Source organism: Botryllus schlosseri, unplaced genomic scaffold (genome assembly GCF_051294905.1).
Source record: "Botryllus schlosseri isolate E-star unplaced genomic scaffold, Bs_hap1 Bs28a, whole genome shotgun sequence".
Lineage (NCBI taxonomy): Eukaryota > Metazoa > Chordata > Ascidiacea > Stolidobranchia > Styelidae > Botryllus > Botryllus schlosseri.
The window spans coordinates 60,001-67,500 of NW_027648637.1; the positions used below are offsets into that span (position 1 = coordinate 60,001).

Genomic DNA, 7,500 nt, shown 5'->3' on the forward strand with positions numbered 1-7,500 from the left:
GGGGTCTCTAGGGATACTTTTGGCCGGCGAAAAAGTTCAACTTTTCCCGAGGAAATTTTCGGACTTAGTCGTTTTTCGACCTCGCCCATACATTAACATGGGGCCCATACCGTAACATGGGCGGACCGCCCATACTTGCTCGGATCGGTTCCAAACTTCGTGTGCGGGGTCTCTAGGGATACTTTTGGCCGGCAAAAAAAATCAACTTTTTCCGAGGAAATTTTCGGACTTAGTCGTTTTTCGACCTCGCCCATACCCTAACACAGGGCCCATACCTTAACATGGGCGGACCGCCTATACTTGGTCGGATCGGTTCCAAACTTCGTGTGCGGGGTCTCTAGGCGGGCTTTTGGCCGGCAAAAAAAATCGACTTTTGCCGAGGAAATTTTCGGACTTAGTCGTTTTTCGACCTCGCCCATACCCTAACACAGGGCCCATACCTTAACATGGGCGGACCGCCTATACTTGGTCGGATCGGTTCCAAACTTCGTGTGGGGCCTCTCATGGATGACTTTTGGCCGGCAAAAAAAGTCGACTTTTTCCGAGGAAAATTTCGGACTTAGTCGTTTTTCGGACCTCGCCCATACCTTAACACAGGGCCCATACCTTAACATGGGCGGACCGCCTATACTTGGTCGGATCGGTTCCAAACTTCGTGTGGGGCCTCTCATGGATGACTTTTGGCCGGCAAAAAAAGTCGACTTTTTCCGAGGAAAATTTCGGACTTAGTCGTTTTTCGACCTCGCCCATACCTTGACATGGGGCCCCGCGGTAGGTCGGCCGAACTCGCTCGGATCGATTCCAAACTTCGTGTGCGGGGTCTCTAGGCGGGCTTTTGGCCGGCGAAAATGATCGACTTTTTCCGAGGAAAATTTCGGACTTAGTCGTTTTTCCGGGGATTCGGACTTAGAAAAAATCCGAGTATTGTAGAAAAATTTTTTTCTTCGATTCCGATTTCCCGCACATCGGCGGACTCGTGGGAGCCCGTAGATCGCGAATACACCGTTTTCCGGGCGCTGGGAGGCCGCACGAGAAAGAAAAATTTTCACCCTCGCTCTGGCATCAGGAGTCCATTTCCACTATCCCCGTAGCTCTAGGACGCACAGGAGCCGAGATACGAGTTTTTCGCGAATAGCTCGGCTCCTGTTCGGGCCAGACCCACGCGGGACCCCTCGTTGGAAGCGGCGCAGCGAGACGAATCCGGGAAAAAAAAAATTATCGAAATCGGAGCTGCCGGAGCCGAGATATCTCCGGTTAAAGCGCGCCAAAATCGGACCTTTGACCGGCTCTGGAGGCCGAACCGTTCGTCGGATCGGGACGATTCCTTCGCGGGGCGTCTTCGAACAGTGCGGGGAACGCGCCCGTGTGGTTTTTAGGCGAAAAAATTTTTTTTCGGACTTTAACTTTTTCACGACCTCGGCCCCGTGTTATAGTATGGGGATTTCGGACTTAGAAAAATTCCGACGAGGTCGAAAATTTTTTTTCTCCGATTTCGATTTCCCGCACACCGACGGACTCGTGGGAGCTCGTAGACCGCCGCCAGCCACTTTTCCGGGCGCCGGGAGGCCGTACGAGAAAGAAAAATTTTCACCCTCGCTCTGGCATCAGGAGTCCATTTCCACTATCCCCGTAGCTCTAGGACGCACAGGAGCCGAGATACGAGTTTTTCGCGAATAGCTCGGCTCCTGTTCGGGCCAGACCCACGCGGGACCCCTCGTTGGAAGCGGCGCAGCGAGACGAATCCGGGAAAAAAAAAATTATCGAAATCGGAGCTGCCGGAGCCGAGATATCTCCGGTTAAAGCGCGCCAAAATCGGACCTTTGACCGGCTCTGGAGGCCGAACCGTTCGTCGGATCGGGACGATTCCTTCGCGGGGCGTCTTCGAACAGTGCGGGGAACGCGCCCGTGTGGTTTTTAGGTGAAAAAAAAATTTTTCGGACTCTAACTTTTTTACGATCTCGGCCCCGTGTTATAGTATGGGGATTTCGGACTTAGAAAAAATCCGACGAGGTCGAAAAATTTTTTTCTCCGATTTCGATTTCCCGCACACCGACGGACTCGTGGGAGCTCGTAGACCGCCGCCAGCCACTTTTCCGGTCGCCGGGAGGCCGCACGAGAAAGTAAAATTTTCACCCTCGCTTTGGCATCAGGAGTCCATTTCCACTATCCGCGTAGCTCTAGGACGCACAGGAGCCGAGATACGAGTTTTTCGCGAATAGCTCGGCTCCTGTTCGGACCAGACCCAAGCGGGACCCCTCGTTGGAAGCGGCGCAGCGAGACGAATCCGGGAAAAAAAAATTTGTCGAAATCGGAGCTACCGGAGCCGAGATATCTCCGGTTAAAGGCCGCCCAAATCGGACCTTTGACCGGCTCTGGAGGCCGAGCCGTTTGTCGGATCGGGATAATTCCTTCGCGGGGCGTCTTCAAACAGTGCGGGGAACGCGCCCGTGTGGTTTTTAGGCGAAAAAATTTTTTTTCGGACTTTAACTTTTTTACGATCTCGGCCCCGTGTTAAAGTATGGGGATTTCGGACTTAGAAAAATTCCGACGAGGTCGAAAAAAAGTTAAAGTTCCGGAAATTCACCGCGAGTGAATTCGGCCCCGGCCGAAAAAAGTTAGAGTCCGACAAAATTTCGGACTTGGTCGTTTTTCGACCTCGCCCGTACTTTAACATGGGGGCCTACGGTAGGTCGGCCGGACTTGCTCGGATCGGTTCCAAACTTCGTGTGCGGGGTCTCTAGGCGGGCTTTTGGCCGGCAAAAAAAATCAACTTTTTTCGAGGAAAATTTCGGACTTAGTCGTTTTTCGACCTCGCCCGTACTTTAACATGGGGCCCTACGGTAGGTCGGCCGGACTTGCTCGGATCGGTTCCAAACTTCGTGTGCGGGGTCTCTAGGCGGGCTTTTGGCCGGCAAAAAAAATCAACTTTTTCCGAGGAAGATTTCGGACTTAGTCGTTTTTCGACCTCGCCCATACCTTAACACAGGGCCCATACCTTAACATAGGCGGGCGCGCCAGACTTGCTCGGATCGACTCCAAACTTCGTGTGGGGCCTCTCACGGATGACTTTTGGCCGGCAAAAAAGTTCAACTTTTTCCGAGGAAAATTTCGGACTTAGTCGTTTTTCGACCTCGCCCATACCTTAACACAGGGCCCATACCTTAACATAGGCGGGCGCGCCAGACTTGCTCGGATCGACTCCAAACTTCGTGTGGGGCCTCTCACGGGTGACTTTTGGCCGGCAAAAAAGTTCAACTTTTTCCGAGGAAAATTTCGGACTTAGTCGTTTTTCGACCTCGCCCATACCTTAACACAGGGCCCATACCTTAACATAGGCGGGCGCGCCAGACTTGCTCGGATCGACTCCAAACTTCGTGTGGGGCCTCTCACGGATGACTTTTGGCCGGCAAAAAAGTTCAACTTTTTCCGAGGAAAATTTCGGACTTAGTCGTTTTTCGACCTCGCCCATACCTTAACACAGGGCCCATACCTTAACATAGGCGGGCGCGCCAGACTTGCTCGGATCGACTCCAAACTTCGTGTGGGGCCTCTCACGGGTGACTTTTGGCCGGCAAAAAAGTTCAACTTTTTCCGAGGAAAATTTCGGACTTAGTCGTTTTTCGACCTCGCCCATACCTTAACACAGGGCCCATACCTTAACACGTGCGAAACGCCTATACTTGGTCGGATCGGCCCCAAACTTCGTGTGAGGGGTCCCGTGGGAGGCTTTTTCGAAAAGTTTTTTTTTTAATTATTTTTTATTTTTTCGGAAAAAAAATTTTATTTTTCGGGAAAAAAAATTTTTCTGGCCGGCGAAAATTTTCCGGCCCCCCGGCCCGGGTGCGACCCTGAAAAACGACTAAGTAGAAAAAAGTCACCAGGGTTTCCGAAAAAAAACTAATATAGGAAGGGGCGCGCGCCCGGCGCCTGACGGGAGGCCGGGCGCGAAACGTTGAATCTGCCGGCGAGAGGATGCGCCCGGCGCGGCGGAACTGATCCGTCGTCACCGGTTGGAGCGAAAGCATATGGGGGTGCGAAGCAAGCACTAATCACGGGTCGGAGCACCTCGAGTCGCGGGTTCAAACGTTGCGTGTCGCCAAGCGCTGCATAGAGCGAGCTTGCCCGGTATGCCGTAGACGGCGGGATATGGATGATAGTGACCCTACACCTGTCATACAGCCATGAGGCATACCGGATAGCGGACTCAATAAATGCAGCGCGGACGCGGCGCGTTGTACTTCGGGCCTCGCGGCCCAGACCCTTCCTACGTAGCGTCGCGGCGTCGCCGAGGAGTGAATCGGCCGTCGAGAAACCTTGGTCCGACAAATGCCTCGTGAACCGCTGGGCCTCGCGGCCCTTGCCTCCGGGAACGAACGAAAGAGCGGCACGGCCCGCTATACAAACACGACGTCCTCGGTCCGCCGCGGCGGCTCCGGGCGCTTATCCGTGCATCGCGTCGCGGCAGAGCAGCGCCCGAGCCCCGGCGGCAGGCCTCGCGTCCGTCTCGGATTCGGTTCCGAGCGCGAGTGATTCTATTAAGCGGTGAACGGCGGGCGTCCGCGTCCCACGAGACGACGGCGGGCGACCCGAGAACGGTCCGACGATCGAGAGAGCGAAAGCGACGGGCGCCGTAGAGCGGCGGCGCCGGTGCCGAAGAGCACCTTGGTCCCGACGCCCGACCCCCGGCCCAGGGGCGGGCCTCGCAGTGCGCGAGAGATATCTGGTTGATCCTGCCAGTAGTGATATGCTTGTCTCAAAGATTAAGCCATGCAGGTGTAAGTACGAACTGAACGTAAAGTGAAACTGCGAACGGCTCATTAAATCAGTCTTGGTTTATTTGGTCCTTGCGAGAGCTAACGTGGATAACTGTGGCAATTCCAGAGCTAATACATGCGACCGAGCGCCGACTCCGGGAGGCGCGCTTTTATTGGTTCGAACCCGACCGGGCCCGCGAGGGCCCGTCTCTTTCGATGACTCTGGATAACCACGCGGATCGCACGCCTTCGCGGCGGCGACCTACCATTCAAGTGTCTGACCTATCAACTTTCGAAGGTAGGCTACGGGCTTACCTTTGTGATAACGGGTGACGGGGAATCAGGGTTCGATTCCGGAGAGGGAGCCTGAGAAACGGCTACCACATCCAAGGAAGGCAGCAGGCGCGCAAATTACCCATTCCCGACACGGGGAGGTAGTGACGAAAAATAACGATGCGGGACTCTAACGAGGCCCCGCAATCGGAATGAGTACATTCTAAAACTCTTGTCGAGTATCCATCGGAGGGCAAGTCTGGTGCCAGCAGCCGCGGTAATTCCAGCTCCGAAAGTGTATGCTAAAGTTGTTGCGGTTGAAAAGCTCGTAGTTGGATGTAGAGCGCGCGGCGCCGGTCCGTCGCAGGGCGTGCACCGGCGTCGCGGGTTCCGCCTGTCGGCGCCGCCCGCGGTGCTCTTGACCGGGTGCCGCGGGTCGGGCCGACGAGTTTACTTTGAAAAAATTAGAGTGTTCAAAGCAGGCCGCCCGCCTGCATAGTGTCGCATGGAATAACGGAATAGGACCTCGGTCTCGTTTCGTTGGCGTTCGCGGGAGCGAGGTAATGATTAAGAGGGACGGCCGGGGGCGTCCGTACTCTGCCGTCAGAGGTGAAATTCTTGGACCGGCGGAAGACGAGCAGCTGCGAAAGCGTTCGCCAAGAACGTTTTCTTTAATCAAGAGCGAAAGTCAGAGGTTCGAAGACGATCAGATACCGTCCTAGTTCTGACTATAAACGATGCCAACTGGCGATCGGCGGGCGTTACCATGACGACCTCGCCGGCAGCCTCCGGGAAACCAAAGTCTTTGGGTTCCGGGGGAAGTATGGTTGCAAAGCTGAAACTTAAAGGAATTGACGGAAGGGCACCACCAGGAGTGGAGCCTGCGGCTTAATTTGACTCAACACGGGGAAACTCACCCGGCCCGGACACGGGAAGGATTGACAGATTGACAGCTCTTTCTTGATTCTGTGGGTGGTGGTGCATGGCCGTTCTTAGTTGGTGGAGCGATTTGTCTGGTTAATTCCGATAACGAACGAGACTCTGGCATGCTAAATAGTTACGCGACCCTCGGCGGTCGGCGTCCAACTTCTTAGAGGGACTAGTGGCGTTTAGCCACACGAGATCGAGCAATAACAGGTCTGTGATGCCCTTAGATGTTCGGGGCCGCACGCGCGCTACACTGGACGGATCAGCGAGTGCGCCCGGGCCGAGAGGTCCGGGTAACCCGTTGAACCCCGTCCGTGATTGGGATAGGGCCTTGCAATTGTTGCCCTCGAACGAGGAATTCCCAGTAAGCGCGAGTCATCAGCTCGCGTTGATTACGTCCCTGCCCTTTGTACACACCGCCCGTCGCTACTACCGATTGAACGGTTTAGTGAGATCCTCGGACCGGCCCCGTCGCGTGCCCGGCGACGGGCGCGGCGGTGCGCCGGGAAGACGACCGAACTTGATCGTTTAGAGGAAGTAAAAGTCGTAACAAGGTTTCCGTAGGTGAACCTGCGGAAGGATCATTATCGTTGTTGGTGGGTGCGAGGCCCCGTTGCTTTTTGATCTGGCGCCGTGTCCGCGAGGACTCGGCGTCGCGGCGCCCCGCGCTTGGGCGCCGCTCGTCGTGAACGAGACCGTCGTGACAGAGAAGGGCGGGCGCTCGACGGCGGGCCGGGGATGGCCGTCGTCGGGGCCCGCCTTCGGAGAGGGACCGAGACCGAACGCCTCTAGGTCGGTTCCCTCGGCGGCGTCGGCCTCGAGCGAGCCGGCGCCCGCGAAAAACCGTGGTGAGCGAAGCGATGCGGAGTTGTCCTGAAAGCAAAGAGAGTACGACTCTCGACGGTGGATCACTAGGCTCGCGAGTCGATGAAGGACGCAGCTAAGTGCGAGAAGTAATGTGAATTGCAGAACACATTGAACGTCGATATTCCGAACGCAAATTGCGGCGTCGGGCAAATCCCGGCGCCGCGTCTGCCTCAGGGTCGGCGTGACGCGATGCGCGAGGCGGCTTTGGTAGGAGCCGCCCGCGGCCGAGACAAGCCTGGGAGTTTGGGCGTCGGGCCGCGAGGCCCGTCGCTCCGAGGTAGACCGGCGCGCGCCCGCGTCGGGGCCGGACCCGGTCGCTCCGCGACTCGGCCGCCGTTGCGATCGCGCCTCCGGGCGCGGTACTGGCGGTCGGAGCGCGGCGCGGCTCTGGGCGGTGCGGCTCCCGGCGAGGCGCGCGGCGGTGACCGGCGGCCGACGAGGCGCCGGCAGAGGTACGACTTCGACCTGAGTTCAGGCGAGGCTACCCGCTGAATTTAAGCATATTATTAAGCGGTGGAAAAGAAACCAACGGGGATTCCCCGAGTAACGGCGAGTGAAGCGGGATCCGTCCAGCGTCGAACCCGCGCGTTCTCGAAGCGCGCCGGAATGTGACGTAAGGAAGAGCCCCTGCGACGGCCGGCGGGCGCCGAAGTCCTTCTGATCGAGGCCTCTCCCCCGC

The 7,500-nt window shown here is 56.7% G+C and overlaps 3 non-coding genes across 3 annotated transcripts in view; all 3 read left to right on the forward strand.

Moving 5' to 3' along the window:
* The first annotated feature begins 4,717 nt into the window (after window positions 1-4,717).
* On the forward strand, window positions 4,718-6,541 carry LOC145459950 (small subunit ribosomal RNA). The gene has a single exon (XR_013921631.1). It is a non-coding gene; the product is annotated as a small subunit ribosomal RNA (ribosomal RNA).
* Window positions 6,542-6,846: 305 nt separating this feature from the next.
* LOC145459910 (5.8S ribosomal RNA) lies at window positions 6,847-7,000 on the forward strand. Its single transcript, XR_013921594.1, has one exon. It is a non-coding gene; the product is annotated as a 5.8S ribosomal RNA (ribosomal RNA).
* Window positions 7,001-7,282: 282 nt separating this feature from the next.
* Window positions 7,283-7,500, forward strand: part of LOC145459929 (large subunit ribosomal RNA) — a 3,726-nt gene continuing 3,508 nt past the window's right edge. The window contains exon 1 of the ribosomal RNA XR_013921612.1: window positions 7,283-7,500. This exon is cut by the window's right edge and continues 3,508 nt beyond it. This is a non-coding gene — a ribosomal RNA (large subunit ribosomal RNA).